Source organism: Halichoerus grypus, chromosome 1 (assembly GCF_964656455.1).
Source record: "Halichoerus grypus chromosome 1, mHalGry1.hap1.1, whole genome shotgun sequence".
In the NCBI taxonomy this organism is placed as follows: domain Eukaryota; kingdom Metazoa; phylum Chordata; class Mammalia; order Carnivora; family Phocidae; genus Halichoerus; species Halichoerus grypus.
In genome coordinates, this window is record NC_135712.1 from 91,354,291 (window position 1) to 91,371,155 (window position 16,865).

A 16,865-nucleotide genomic window follows, 5' to 3' on the forward strand; every position below is an offset into this window, starting at 1 on the left:
CCAAAATCCATAGAATCTGTTGCTATGTGACAGAATAAACTCTAAGGTAAAACATGGACTTTGGGTAATAAGGAAGTGCCAATATAGGTTTATCAACATTAATAAGTGAATGACCCTGGGGTAGGATATTGATAGTGGGGGAGTTCGTGCATGTGTGTGGGCAGGAGATATATAAGAACTGTCTCTACTTTCTGCTCAGTTTTGCTGTGAATCTAAAATTTCTTTAAAAAAATAAAGTCTACTTAAAAAAAGATGGCAACAGCTTAGCTAGTTGTTTTTGCTATCACCTATCAGGGATCATTCCTTCTCAGCCAGGATAGGAGAGTTTTCACTGCCCTGTGATACAGGTTGTCTTGCACAAGTCCCTAATTTAGGGTCTGTTTCATGTAAAACCTCATTTCCATAGACTAATTTTTAGAGTAGTTAAGACCTTTCAAGTCAGTCAGAAGTCCAATTCAAACTGGCTTAATCAAAACTGAGACTGTATTGACTATATAACTGGAAAATGTAGGAATCAGACTGGATTTGGGCATAACTAAAACCAAGTGCTTAAAAATTGTAGTCAGGCCTCTCTCTGTCCCTGTCTTTCTCCACTTCCAACCTTACGTTGACCTCAATCTCATGAGGGCTGGCTCTCTCCATGTGGGGGCTATATCGATACCAGCATCTCTAGACTCATATTACACTGGTTAAGCAACACTTAGAAGAAAGAATGATCTTTTCTCAGCAAAAAAATCACAAGTTTATCAAAGTTTCTGTTTTGCTTTGGATGAGGCTGAAAGATAAAGAATGGTAGTAATTCACTTTTCATGGTTAGGATGAGTTTCACTTATGATGTTCAGGCATGTGAATGTTTCAAACCTTTGGCAATCTGAATCATTCACCAAGACTTCACCTTTTCTATGTAGGCAAAGTGTTACATAGGCAGAAAAATCTAGTCATTATTTTATATGAGGAGGAAACTTTGGGGTGATTGAAGTACTTCAAAGAGTCTAGAAAAATCCATTGCATGTGATTATTCATAAGGCAGCTTTTGAAATGAGGTCAGTATGCCCGAAATGGTATTTGATGGTTTCACATTCCATATTATAGTTGATAAATGAAAGATTTACCCCTGTGGAATGTGAAACCCATTCACAGTATCAATCTTGTAGCATCTAGGGGAGTTTGAATTAATGAGATATATAGCCCTTGAGTGTAACTAAAATCTTTATCCCACTTTGACCCCTTGAGAAGAAACAGCATCATTGTAGCATAAACCAAATTAATTACATGACCGGCCATCCACAGTTAAGTTCCTTGTCAACTAAAATTATTTAACTGATTTTGTTCCTTCTGATTTGTTTTAATACAGTTTGATTACCAAGAGGAAGCAAGCTTCCTTTTTAAGTTCCTTTTTAAGTTTAATTCAAATTCTATTCCAGGAACAAACAGAAGCCATTTCCTTCCACATTTTTTTTTTTTAAAGTATCACTTATGCTGCTTTGTAGTTTTGCTGAGAAGTAACTCAAGGTAGAAGAAGGCTGGTTATATTTGTGTTTCTTTCTTTTTTTTTTTTTTAAGATTTTATTTATTTATTTGACAGAGAGAGAAAGAGCACAAGCAGGGGGAGTGGCAGAGGGAGAGGGAGAAGCAGGCTCCCCGTTGAGCAAGGATCCCGATGTGGGACTCGATCCCAGGACCCTGGGATCATGAATTGAGTCAAAAACAGATGCTTAACCAACTGAGCCACCCAGACGCCCTATATTCATGTTTCTGTTCTTGAGTGAATTCTTTTTAGAAGTTCTTCAGATAATAGAGTATGTAGTTATAATGTAATTTTCATTTATTTGCAATAATAAAAATTTATGAGGATTCATCCACCATGAAAATATAAAGTCTCATCACTCTCTGTATATGATTATCTTACATGATGATCAACATACCAAACCCTGTGATCTGTGTCCTTCTTGTGGCCATTGTTTCTTTTGTCACACTTTTATGTTTATTGGTTCTTCTTAACTTTTGTTGAAAGCTGGACATGAAAGACTTCATTGAATTTGGACTCACAATTGGGACAAAGTAAAACTGAGGATACATCTGAACAATGGTCAAAACAGAAACAGAAAAGAACTGAAAATTAAAAATGAGCATATGTGAACTAAGGAAAGAAAGGGAATGGATATTTACTGAGTAGTTTATCACACATGTAGTTATATAGTAATTACACAGTAATCACATGGGGGATGTTATCTCTGGAGATATATCTATATATCTATATATATCTTTCTATAGATAGATAGATTTCTTTTTATTTTTTAAACTTTTTTAAAAGTGGTTGCCATTTTTTTTTTTTAAGATTTTATTTATTCATTTGAGACACAGAGATACAGAGGGAGAGAGCACAAGCAGGGGGAGCTGCAGGCAGAGGGAGAGGGAGAAGCAGACTCCCCACTGAGCCAGGAACCCGATGCGGAACTCTATCCCAGGACCCTGGGATCATGACCCGAGCCGAAGGCAGATGCTTAACCATCTGAGCCACCCAGGCATCCTTAGATATATTTCTTTTTGAAGTAATTTCAAGGTTAAATAACTTTCTCAAGGTCATCCGACTTGTAAGTGGTATTTTGTTTGACTCCAGAGGAGTTCCTTTACCATTCAGCCTCAGGAAGAACAATCTCGCAGGCAAAACTAGCTCACCTTATTTAAGAGTCTTTGGAATATCTTTTGTACATTCTATGCATTCTAATTGATTCTGCCTTGTTAGAAGGTGATTTCTCAAGTAAAATGGATTGGAGGCCAGAAGAGCCATTATTTGGTTAACCTATTTCTTGAGACCAGGAAGAGTGAAAGGTCTGGCTCAATAACCCAAGAGGCAGACATCCTGGGAACCCTTAAGTATAACGCAAAGGATAGTGGGGACCAGCTCATAAAACTGTGAAGGGTCAAGCAAATATCATTATCCATTTATAATTTTTTCTTGCCCAAGCACCCTCGAAGGAACAAGTTGTGAAATTCAATGTTACAAACTGCAGGTAGGGAAGGGGACATTTGAGGCCTTTTGTTTTTAAGTCTAAAGTAAAGAGCAATGACCGGCTGAAATGATATAATGGAGCAAAGCCTGCAACAGAGAGGCCATAGGAACAAGGAGCAGCCAGGGACCAGGAAACAAAGAGGGACTGTTTAAACCCACGTGTGGCCTTATTGTCAGTCACAAGAGGGAGACACATGGATCGACCGTGCTTTGCTATTACGATAATATCAATAACCGCCATGTTAATAATACTTTATCATAGGTGTTTTTGATATATTATTTCATATTCTCGAAACAACACTTGCAAGGTTAGCATCAGCATTTCAGAGCTAGGTTCAGTGAAGTTCAGAAAGGCAAAGCAACCCAGCAAAAATTATAGCTGAGCTGGATCCCGGCCAGGTCCTGGGTATTTGACTCCTAAGTCCCTGCCCTTTACACAACTATGCAAAACAGAACACACATGTTAAATGTGCAGTCTTTTATTAATAGGGCACTTGATAAATTTTAGTTCTCTTCTTCCTGCCTGTGACTTGCCTGTTGGAAAGAACTTCTGGCCTTGTTTTACTCTTGGGTCTGATTGTCCGCTGTCTACAGTAGTATATTATTGCTGCTACAAATGTAATGGTTTAAAACAACACAAAGTTATCATCTTACATTTCTGGAGTTCAAAATATCTCACTGGCCTAAAATCAAGATGGTGGCAAGACCAGTTCCTTCTTGAGGCTGTAGGAGAGAATCTGTTGCCTTCTCCAGCTTCTAGAAGCCGCCTGCATTCCTTGGCTTGTGGCCCCACATCACCTCTCCTTATTCTCCCCCTGCTTAGCTGGTCATCATGACTCCTGCCTCTCTCTTGTTAAACCCTATGATTGCACCGGACCCACTTGAATAATCCAGGATATTCTCTTTAACTCAAGATCCTTCATTTAATCCCACCAGCAAAGTCCCTTTTGCCGAGTAACATAGTCACAGTTTTGGGGAATTAAAACATGAACATCTTTGAGGGGCCATTTTTAGTCTATCACACCATCTTTCTGTTTCACCCTTCACTGGATGATCAGGCTCTGCCTCAGGGTAGAATACAATATGAGTGGAGTCAAGGCGAAAAAGCAGGTCGGGTCACCCAGGGAAGAAACCAGTGCATGATTTGAGGTCACTGAGAGCAGACAACATGCACACCAAGTTCAAGTGGGAGAGCGTTGAATAGCAAGAGGAGAGAACATGTGCAGAGGATCCAGCCCCTTGCAATGTGCCAGTCCCCCAGGGCCCAGCTATTTCATGCTGCCAAAGACCTGCCTCCAACCCCACCCCTGTGAGGTCTGGCACGCAGAAAGTGGGAGGTGTGCCTGATGCACGGACGCAGGCATGTAGGCAGAACAGAGGAGGACACACTGAGTCTGAAAGCTACTCCCACGCAGGGCAATAAGCCCAGTGCAGGTGCAGGGGTTCCCAATCTCTTGGTAAGAAAGTATTCCAGGCCCGAGGTCCATTCTTCAATGGCCAAGTCGGGCCAAAGGACTGCATGCACCACACTGCCTTTCCCAACACTTCCCAACCCCCCCGTCCCCATTCCCTGGCTTGGGAGCTGTAACCAAGAAGTATAGGAATTGCTTCAATCCCTACCCCACCCTCAAATCCAGCTACAACTCTCAGATATCTGTTTTTTTCGAGGAACATTCTCCCAAGTGTTCCTCTTCTTCCTTCTGCCCTGCTCTTCACCGCCAGTGCTGTTGCTAAGGGCGTCACGCTATGCATCCTCCCAGATAGACATCTCCAGCCCAGAGTTCTCAGAGCGATCATATGTTCAGGTTGTGAACGATGCAACCCTAGGAGGGGTGCCATTCATATAGTAGATATTGTAGATTTGTAGATTTTTTACATCAATTTTCTGACAGATGGAAGTGTCTTGAAAAAAGAGTTCCTTTTTCTAATCTATCTGCACAAGGGTTTGGTGCTGACAGGCAGAGGCTGCTCTGTCCTGAGAGGAAGGAAAAGCAGCTCAGGCGGGAGGGGAGCAGGGGCAAGAAAGCCTCATCACAAAGAAAGGTAGTTCTCATAAAGAGTTCCTTCCCTGCTTGCTCAAGGGACTAGGCTGAAGGATGTTTTTAAAAAACAATGATCACTTGAAGATACCAAGTCGACTGGGAAGTTAAGCCACTCCCTATCCTGAAATTTTGAGTCAAAAACCTCCATTTGCACAGTACTTTGCAATATGTCTTAGTCTTGGGAGATTTGGAGCAATTCCTATCAAAATCCAGCAGAGGTGATTGCAGGATGAGAAACAGTAAGCTAAAGTCTTGCTTATATTTTTTTGCTTCCTTTTTACCCTCAAGGGCTGCCTAAACTGGGCTCTAATCCTGCACTGTTTTCAGTTCATAAAGCTCTGTCTTCTGAAGGTTCAACTTGGTTCAACTTGTTTGTCTTTGGCAGGAATCATTCAAGTGTTGCTGTGTCTTCTCAATGCATTTTACCAGAAGGCACGTGATGTTGATTTGTCCCTTATGGATGAGGTGAACTTCGGCCAGTTGGTTAAAGTAGTGTGGTAGAGGTTCATTTCTGTATATTTTTTTCATTACTTTCAATTCACTTTGTTGGGGCTTACGAGGAAGACAACTAAGTCATATTTGTTAGGAACTAAAGGTAAGAAATTAGAAAGCATTCCAGCAGAGATTACATATGAGAAAGTATTATATAAACTGGAAAAGCACTTAAATGAATATAAAGGTTTGTTATAATTTTTTAGCAATGATTCCACTATAACATTTCCCAGGAAAAGTGACTTAATATGCAAAAAAGCTAAGCCTCTCAGCTTTTTCATCTGAGTCTTGTCAGGGAAAACAATCACTTGAAAGTAACATCAATCCGAAGTCCCAATGAAGAACAACTTCTGTTTTTCCTCAAAGTCTTATGATCTCAGCTCATTTGACTACCCCTTGGATAAACTACTTAGAGTCTCTGAGTTTTAAATTTTTCCTTCCATGAGAGAGAGAGAGACAGAAGGAGGGGGGAGAGAGGGGAAGGAGGAAGAGAAAGAGAGAGAGAGAGGAAAGGAGAGGGGAAGGGAGAGAAACCATTCCAGTCAGAGAATAGTTGGGAAGAACAGATATAAAATGCAATGCACTTGGCATAATGCATAATGCTTGGCAAAGTCAATGTAAGCACGAAGACGAGTTATTGTGAAAGTGGTCTGCATCAGTATTCCCTGTGTACCCCCATGAGGCAGGTGGGATAAATATTTGTTATTATCTCCGTTTTAGATGTGGTCACTGTCTCCAAGATCACATAAACCAAGCCAGAAGTGGGGCTGTACCTGCTTTGGGGTTACTATTTATTGCTCTTTCTTCTACATATGGCCGTAACCTTGCATTTGCTGCTTGGAGAACTCATTTTATGTTTAAATGCATGTACAGTTTTGCTTGCATTTCTTAAAGATTCTACTCAGACCAAAATGTGACATGCAAAAGATAATAATAGCCTCTATTTAATATCACTGAAGTCATTTTGTTCTCTTATCTCTTGTGTTTAAAAGAAAGTTCCCAGGAGCATGAAAGGTGACCTGAGTGTGACTGCAAAACAAAGTTATCTATCACTGTCATTGGCACCAGCACTAAACATTTCTCTAATTTGAATTCAAGGGCGTTCTCACCAATCATGCTGGCAGAATGCAAAGCAACATTTATTTTACCCAGCACAACCTCCACTTGACCGATGACCGTAAAAAAAGTATGATTCATTCTGTTGAAAATACATTATCTTGAAACCCCCCCCTGGAGAGACCAATAAGTCTGTCTCTGTGGCATTCCATTTTCTAATTGCAAGTTCACTTTAATCAAACAGTTTCTCAGATCTAGATCTTTAACTTATGAATACACTTGCTAAAATGTGAAGAACAATTTATTACTTTCTTTAGTTGGCCATTTTCTTTGGTTTGGTGTTATATAATCCAGAAATCAAAAGGAATCAGAACATTGACAAATAAACAACTTAAATTGCTTAATACCTTGAAAAAGGCCCAATTAGTAGGAAAGAATGCCAATAGGAGGCTTCCAGGGCAGTGTCTGTTCTCAGAACTTTCCTTGTCTCTGGGAATCCAGGATCAGGGTAGCAAATCCACCCAGACATCACTACTTTACTCCTACCCCTGGACTGCATCCTTCCTCCCACCCTCCCTCTCTTGCTCTCTCTCTGCTTTCTGTTTCCTGACTCCTACATTTTCTGCAGAAACAATGTAACATGAATTTTAAAAGTAAAAGGTTAATGCTGACAAATCTTAAAATAACTTTTGAGAAAAACCCTCTTTGTCTTTCTTCTTAAATGTAAATGCAGATTATATTGTGGTTGTTATTTTTCCTTCTTATTTAGCAACACAGGACCATTATCATCAGGATTCTGGATTAACTCATACTGACTTGGTTTTCATCACCAAGGGAAGCCTGTGGCCAAACTGTAAAATGGGTAAAGTTTTGCTTCATTTCCTCCCTCTCACAAATATGTTTTTGATTTGCCCCTGATGATTCTGGGTTTTCAGGTTGTATAGATTTTTTTTTAGTCAATGGTGTAAAGCACTCTGACAAACTCACCCCAGAACCAGGAAGCCTAGAGAGTTCCAAATAAGATGAATAAGATGAATCTTAAGAAACCCACACTGAGACACATTATAATTAAATTGCCAAAAGTTAAAGATAAGAGAATCTTAAAAGCAGCAAGAGAAAAACAACTTGTTATGTACCAGGGAACCCATAAGGCTATCAGCAGATTCTTCAGCAGAAATGACAGACCAGCAGGGAGTGGTACAATATATTCAACATGCTGAAAGAAAAAAACCCTGCCAACCAGGAATACTATACACAGCAAAACTATTCTTCAAAAATGAAGAAAAGATAAAGAGTTTCCCAGGCAAACAAAGGCTGAGGGAGTTCATCACCATGAGATCTGCCTTACAAAAAATGCTGAAGGGAGTTCTTCAAGTTGAAATGAAAAGATATTAAACAGCAAGATCAGGACATTTGAAGATACTGAGACACCAGGAGGGTGTACACACAGGGGAAAGACCATGTGAGGACACAGGGAGAAGGCGGGCAACTGTGAGCCAAGGAGAGAGACCTCAGAAGAAACCAAACCTGCCAATACCTTCATCTTTGAGTTCTAGGCTCCAGAACTGAGAGAACACAAGTTTCTGTTGCTTGAGTCACCCAATCCATGGTACTTTGTTATGGTAGTCCTTGTGAACTACTATAGGAGTCTATCCTGACCCCTGACTCAGCATGTGACTTAGCAGGACCCTTCTCCTCTCTGGGCTCTGGTTTCCACATCTGAAAAGGGCAGGTTGGGCTACATGGTATATGAAGCTCCCATCTGTTTTTGTGGTAAACTGTTCCAGAATTGTCATTAATTTTTATGTGGCAGATTTTACTGTGAGAGGATAATCGCTAGGACAGATGGGCTTTTGTTTTTTAACCTAACTAGTCTCTAAAAGCCAGCAGCATGGGGGTTATAATGAGGTACAGGCATCTAAAATCCCTCAGTGCATCTGTATTCCTTTGCTAGGGGGGCCATAACAGAGCACCACAGACTGGCGGCTTCAACACCAGACATTTATTATCTCATAATTCTGGAGGCAGGAAGCCTGAAATGAAGATGTCAGCAGGGTTGGCTGCTGAGGGCTGTGAAGGGGAAGATGTTCCTGCCTCTCCCCTAGTTTCTGGTGGTTTGCTGGCAATCTTTGGCATCCTTGGTATATAGGAGCATCACCCTGATCTCTGCCTTCATCTTCCTATGGTATTCTTCTGTGTGCATATTTGTGACCACATTCCCCCAACTAGTCCTATTGGATTAGGGCCCACCCTAATGACCTCACTTTAAGTTCATTACTCCTGCAGAGACTTGTCTTCAAATAAGGTCTCTTTCTGAGGTAGTGGGGGTTAGGACTCCATTCTAAAAATTTGAGGGGACATAACTCAACCCATAAATAATAGCATCCTTAACTGCTTACCTCCCACCTACCAAAGAAAATCCCTCAGGTCAGTCTCCTGTCATGGTTTGTCTCCCACCCACATGCTTATCCTGGATTTTCCTGTCTGCTGTTCTTTCCCTAGTACCTGGTTTTCTCTCTCTGGCTGCTCCAGAGTTGACAATTTGGAGAATCTGTTTGGTAACTAACTTCACTTTCCAATAGAGGCTACAACAGTACAGATACTTATTCTTCTAGCCTCCCTTGGATCCATAGTCTCCAGCCCATGGATGTGTCCATTTTTAAACCCATCCAGGCCAAGAATGTCAAAACCCTAGGCCACCTCTGGCCATTCATCTAAGAGGGGATGGTGAACAAAAAGATCCTCAGATCCTGAGATAGTAGATTTGAAATGGCCTCTAAAGCAATAAGCAGAAGTAGAAAAAAGACAATAAGCCAGGGAGTACCCCTAAAATCTGTAAAAACATTTATTTTGCTATACCCTCTCCTTCCTAGCAGGCTGCTTTCATGCTCTTAGGAGCTTGGGTGGCGGAGTCCTTGCTTTCATAAACATAGAAGAAACATCAGCCAGGTCCAGGCAAGAAAACCAATTCCCATTCTCTCAACTGTTTGGAAGCCCTGGTTTAAGAATTAATTCACTCCACTGGGAAATTCTCATTTGTCATTTAAGGATGTTGGTTCACTGAAGGATAAGAATTAAGTAACATACATAAAAAAGATGATTACTTAAAAAAAAATCGATCCCTACAGAAATGTCCCACTGATGCTCAGTATACAAAAGCACAATTAGAAATGGTATTTTCTGGAGCCAGCACAGAGGTTGCCATGGTAAGAAAAAAAAATTTTTTTTTTTAGTTACCTAGAGAAAGAATAAAGTATCAGAAACATATGCAGTTTGTTAGGTTCTAAATATTAGCATAAGGATGTTTTTTCTTTCTGAAAAGGAGAATTTAATGGAAGATAAAACCTATCCTAGACCATGACTTCCCAGATGGGTTCCCATTTCAAAGAGAACCGTAAAACATATTTGCTTGGGAGGGAGGGGAGCTTGCATTGTATAAAACATCAGTGAGGGAATGGTTGGGTTTTTTTCAGTATGACCTGAGGAGCTGGAGATAACACCACCTCTCTTTCAGGGTTGTTGCTCACGTGTGCAGTCATCAGAGATCTTTCCCCCAGCCCCTGTGTCTGTTGCGTGCTATCTGTTTTGTGCTGAGCAAAGTCGGACTCACAGTGTAAAGCCTCTCAGCTCTTTGAGTGACTGAAGAGAATTCACATGCAAAAAACTATTCCAGGCTTTCTGCAGATGTTAGAGGGGAAATGAAGATCAGTTTGAATTGCACAACTCTTCCTTCTCCCCATCTCAATGAAAAAGAACAATGTCTCTTAAGTGTTCCTATTCTCTAATGTTCCTTCTTTGGCTGTTTTAGCCACCAAAGGCTACTCTTTGGTGGCCTTTTTCCACTCATGGCCCAGGCTCACGGGCCACTCTTTCTCCTAAAATCCTCGTCCCCATTGTTTCTCCTCCCCTCCATTTTGTTGACGAATTCAGTTCTTTAATCCTACACCCACAAATTGCACAATCCAAACCATCATGGTTGGATTGGTTCAGCAAAAGTTCTGGGTTACGTGAGGGCGAGAAACACTCTATGTTAAGGACCTTGCTCACTGCCAAGCACAAATCAGGCCCTCCAGAGCATAGTATTTGATAACTCTTCTCCAAAAACAGCGTCCTTGAAATTCAGCCTCTTTCTACTTCAGCTGTTTCCCTTTCCCACATGGTTCCCTGCAGTTCCAAGAATCAAAGACTCCTAAAAGCTTAAAGCTGGAAAAACTATAGGGACCAAACTTCACCCTCTCACTTTACAGAGAAGATCATCACAGCCCAGAGAATGAGGAGGACTTACCTGTCCAAGGTCACACTGAAATTATAGTGATGAAATTGGGATGATAGAGATCTCTCAGTTCCTCACATCGTCCAACACTTTCTGAAGCATCAATTGACATTCAAGATGTTTTTGACCATAAGCTATGGTGAGAAATACATTTTACATTAGACCTTTGAATATCCATATGTGTGTAAATATATATGATACTTATCATTACTACATGTGATGCATGCTGATATTTTCAATTCTGTTGTATTCAATTTCACTTTTTAAAATATTGGTCATAACTCTCTAGCTTGATTTCAGGTCCCAGTAATGGGTTGTAACAAAGGGTTTGAAAAATGCTGTACTACAACCCAATATCAATGTCATTTGAACTCAGGGAAGGTTCCATAGAAAAGCTAATTTTTGGTTTGGAACTCAATATATAAGCAGAATAAAGTGAGATAAGTAGATGAGATAGAACAAGGATCAGGAAATGTGGTGGTTAATAGCATGTACATGAACAGGTAGGCTTAGATAAACTATTTGAAAAAATGAAGATAATAATTTAGGAACCAACACATGGTAAATTCTGGTAGAAGTGTATCAGTGAGAATTAATAAGAGATGGAGGGACTACTTATCATCAGTTCAAAAGCAAAACTATTTTATACTATAGAGAAAATCTTAGTTGTACAAACTATGTACACGTATGTAGGAATGAGATGAGTTACAACCACAAGATTTCATAGTTCATAGTGCTTCACAAACTTGTCATAAATTTAAAGCACTGACTACTCCTTTCCTGTCCTTACTGGCTTTGCCTGGTAATCAGCCTCCATCTTCCTCATTTTCTCCCCATTCTAGATAAAGCTGAGTTTTCTCTCAGCTGCCTGTATCTCTAGGGATTGGGGTTTTTTAATGGCGAAGACTCAGGAGCATCTTCCTTCCTTCCTTCCTTCCTTCCTTCCTTCCTTCCTTCCTTCCTTCCTTCCTTCCTCCCTTCCTTTCTTTCTTAAGGGATTTTATTTATTTATTTGACACAGAGAGAAAGAGAGAGAGCACAGGCAGGGCAGAAGGAGAGGGAGAAGCAGGCTCCCCATGGAGCAGGGAGCCCGATGCGGGGTTCCATCCCAGGACCCCAGGATCATGACCCAAGCCAAAAGCAGACGTTTCACTGACTGAGCCACCCAGGTGCCCCAGGAGCATCTTTCTTGATTCAGACCTTTCTCTCTAGCTGTGTATTCTAACCCATGACTAGCAGACGCTTCCCATAGAAATTCCCAGCCAGGCCTTACCCTTAGCTCTGCACGCTCAGCCTCCAGCTCCTCCTCCTGTACAGAGCCTTCAATCTGGAGGCTCGTTCTTTCTGCAATCTCTGGATATGTCCCTCTATTGTTCTTGGTGGTTCCCAATGGACTATTTACACTCTTCACTCTCATTTAATCTATGCATTTAACCTTCTTTCCTTTTGAGCTTCCAGAATTCTTGAAAGGACTAAGTTCTTTCAGAGCTCACTACTCCATTCTTGATCCCAGGCATTGACTGCTTAGCTCAGACTCCATTTTAGTCCTTTCTGGGGACAATGACATAGAGATCCCTGCAGCAGCTATCCTAGGAGTTCTCAGAATGAGACCAGGAGTAGAAAAAGAGCAGAGGGGACCAGAGAGCAAAAGCCCTGAGACTCAGGGTGCTGGGGTGGCACAGGTGGTAAAGCACCCGAGTCTTGGTTTCAGCTCAGGTCCTGATCTCACAGTCATGAGATGGAGCCCCTTGTTGGGCTCCACGCTCAGCACAGAGTCTGCTTAAGACTTTCTCTCCCTCTGCCCCTCCCTTTTGCACGTGCTCTCTCTCTTTCTTAAATAAATACATTAAAAAAAAAAAAGCCCCAAGACTCTATAGCAGCCATGTTGGAAAAATTCTGAACACTTTATTCCTTCCTTCATATGCCTTCCTTCTTAGTCTCACCCCACCACTCCAGCTGAAATTAATTGATGGACTCCTACAACATTGCCCCTGTACTAAAGCACTTTTTTTCACTCAGATTTTAATTATAGGTTTTTAGGTTTCTATCTCAATGCCTATATATGTCTCTATGGCTGCCAGTGCTTAGCCCCATGTTATATCCCGAGAGGCATGTGATCAATGGCTGTCAAATTGAGGTTATGCTCCCACACGCATCCTAGGTTGCTGCTGCACTCCACTCTGCCTCTGCCATCCCCCAGCCCATATTTCCCAAGATAACCCTCTTTCCAAAATGAAAGGAACCAAAGTTCCCAAATAAGACCAACAAGACATCTCTAGCTGGATATTTGCCATGACACATAAACTCAGATAATATCCTACCAAACCCAGAAATGTGATCACTCCAGCCCTTAGGAAATGCCAAGAACTGTTCAGCTCATAGTTTCCTGGTGGTTTTTCTTTCCTCAGCAGTTTTTAGTCTAGCCTCGTGAAGTTGCATCCAGGAAGAAGCAGATTATTAGGCAGATACTCCAGGAACCACTGTGTCGATTTCTCTGGGCAGCAACCTTCTCCTGGTCCCCAGCTCGGTGAGATGGCCATGCCATGCCTGAGTAACTCCTCTCAGCGCCACAGTCTGAAAAGCTCCTACAGGCAGAAAGGGGGAGATCACCGGGCTCACCTTATTTGATTTTTATCTCAGGGACCACCATAACTGCCTGTTGCTCGACATCTGAAAACAGTCATTGCATACATACATCCAGTTGTTAATGGTGGGAAGACTGGTCCAGCACCAGATGACTCATAGTGGTTGGAATAGTAAGTTATGTTAATTTAAGTCTACAATCCACCTTAATTAAGAATACACTCTTAGGCTTTATAGTGACTTTAAAAAAGCCTACTCCAAGTGTTTCTACTATCTCTCTTTTTTTTTCCTACTATCTCTTTTTTAGGTCAACAGAAGAGGCCTGGTTAGTTAGTCTAATTAACTTCTAGAAATGATTTATTCTTTGGTGAAACAAGTGGTGGTCAAGATGTTCAGACTCTCTGGGAATTTTGTGTCAGCATTTCTGTGCTAGCCTGAGCAACATCTAAGTATCTAGTAAAGCTGAGCCTAGTAATTCACACCTTTGTAATGGTCCTGGAGGCTGAGGATTGCAACATACATACTCCATGTCCAGCAGATTTCCCCAAGGATTGTTGTTAATTGACTCTAACTAGGAAGTTAGCTGAATTCTACTGCCAGAATTTATTGCTTTTACCTGAAGTGAGCCTTCCATGAAAGGTAACAGGTTGGGCATGTGGCAGAACAGAATTTGGATTTCATAGAGCGAACAAGGACGGGTGGTAATGACCATGCTGACAAGTGTGTGTTTGTGTAGCAGAATGCTATGTGGCCCTTGACTTCATTGTTATCTGAAGGCTAGGCTGTGGGAGGAGGAGAATTCTAGCTCTTAAGTCCTTCTAAATGTTGGAGGTGACCAAAAAGAATCTGATTCCTAAAAACCATCAAGTAGGTTTAAGTCAGTTCACAATACCCATTAGAGCATTGAACAGTTGGAAGTTTTCACCTTTTGCTTGGATTCCCTGGGCTCTGTGAATTCTAGATGCATCGACATGGCAGCGGCACTATTTTCCTTTTTTATAATTCTGTTCTAGATAAGACTGAGAGGATATGTAGGGGTTACAGAGATCCATGACTAATTTCCAGGCCGGTATACTGGACAAGTTTTCATTAGGTTCATTTCCTCTAGCCATTCTCCCTTGCTTGAGGTAATACAATCAGAAAAGCAAAATCATCTGTGTACTCAGAGGAAGTCACGCTTTTATCTTGACTTTATTTAGAGTTCTTGCCTCAACTATTATCCTTCACTTACATATCTTGTGCTCTCCAATCCACAGGGCCTATTTTTAAAAAATAACACTCTGTTTTAAACAATCCTTGGGAATGCCTGACTCGTGATTTTTTTTTTTTAGTAGCTGATGATAGTCACTGCAGAAGTTTGAGGTAGGTGAGGGTACACAAGACCTTGCTACCAGGTTGTGATGCAAGTGAGTCTCAGATTTTAGCCAATCCACACATCTTCTATACCTTTAATTTCCCCAGTGAGAACTCATTCCTATCATTTGTCAGGCTAATCAGCCATTATTTTTACCAATAAAAAAAATTCTTAATATTTACTATGCCAATTAACAAACTAGGATTTTTTTTTTGAGGTACATATAACAGAAGCATTTTAAATAATGAGTTCTGAAGTTTAGAATGCTGGGTGACCCCCTGAAATGTGCATCTTTCTTTTAGGGCCACAGACCGAGTCCATGCTGAAGTTATTGTAGAATAAGTTGCAGCTTTCTCAACATATTTTCAGACTTAATCACAAGGACTTCCATTGTAAAAGGTAGTGTTAAATAAAACTCAATGGGTTTTGGGTTCCTTTAAAGCATTAATACACTGTGTGCACATCAGTTTCCAAAGAGGTGTTGGGGAGGCTGGTGGTGGCTCCAGGGTCCTGCACTTCCTAACCTCAGGTGGCCATGGAAGCCTTTTTTGGTAGTGTAGCTCATGGGACTAGCGGTCCTTAGAAACCATCTTGGCAAATACTGGTCTAGCTGAATTACGCAGATTTCAAGGGAAAAACCTGAAGGCTGGAAGACTGGGAATGGTGCTGTAATAGATATGAGATAATAAGATCCTAACTAAGGGTGGGAAAGCAAGAAATCTTGAAAAAATCCAATTAGACATTTAAAAGAGAGAAATGGAATAACTTGGAACATTAGTATAACATTAGTACCTTGACTGTAGAGACAGGCAAAGCCTTCAGAGATACACATAATCCAATGGGATGTCACCTTAATATCTGTAAGCATGCTCTATCTAGGCAGGAATCACATCAAAAGAATTCAGTATAGAATCCAGTATTAACAGAATAGGTGAATTCAATCAAGTGGTGAAGCAATCCGTGCGTGTGTGTGTGCGTGTGTGTGTGCGTGTGTGTGTGTGTGTAGGATAGGGTGTGCAACAGATTTAGGTCCTCTCCCCTTTACAACAAAACTCCTCAATAGAATTGTCTATTTTTACTGTCTCTGTTTATTCTTCTCGCATCCAGTATTGCATTAAAACCAGTCTTGTCAAGGTCACTAACTGTCTCTAATTGCCAATTCGACTGGGTGATTTTCAGTCTTTTTGAGTCAGTTTAATATATCATACATTTTCTGAAGTTCATCTATTTCATCTGAATTTTCACAGTGTCTAAAATATTTCACAGTGTCCTCTTATTACCTCTTAAACATCTACAGCAATCCCAAATCTAGCGGTTGATCTCTACCTATGTCACTCTGAAAACCTCTTTTAGGAGCTTCTCGGTCCCTTCACGTTTGCGTGGCACTATTCTGTTGACACGTTGCAGGATTTTCAGTGCTATTACTTACACAACTTTGGTTAACCATTAATGATTGAAAGTACTTTACAAAATACCAAATAAATTGCAGAAAAAGAAAGTTACAATGGAGTAAACACCACATTTCAGGAATCACAGAGTTCAGAATAGCATGCCAAAGTACTCATCAGCTCATAGTCTTTGTGTTTAGAGCTAAAGCTCCTTGGCCGGGAGTGTGGAAGTGTAAAAATACATCTGTAACTCTTGCTTTTATTTCCTAAAAATGTACCATAGCACTCTAAATGCAGAAATAGATAAATGTTAATATATAAATAAACACAATACATCACCATGGAAGTACAAGCATTTTTTTAAACTGATTTCTGAGATAAATAGCAGTATAACAAATCCGTGCTGCCCCAGTTAGTATATAATGGAGCGTGCTTCTAAATATAAAAGGACAGGGACAAGTGTATGTGTAAGACAAAAAGCCTGAGTCCTCATATGTATCCCTATGATAGTATCCAGACACTGGGTAGGACCTTGTCACCTTACGTGAGTAGTTCTGCCCTTTAAAATTTAATTCCATGCAATTCAACTAACAATCCACACTTACTAGGTATAAGGTACTGGCATTTGTAGTTAGGCGTTGTAGACATTGATAACTATTAAGCC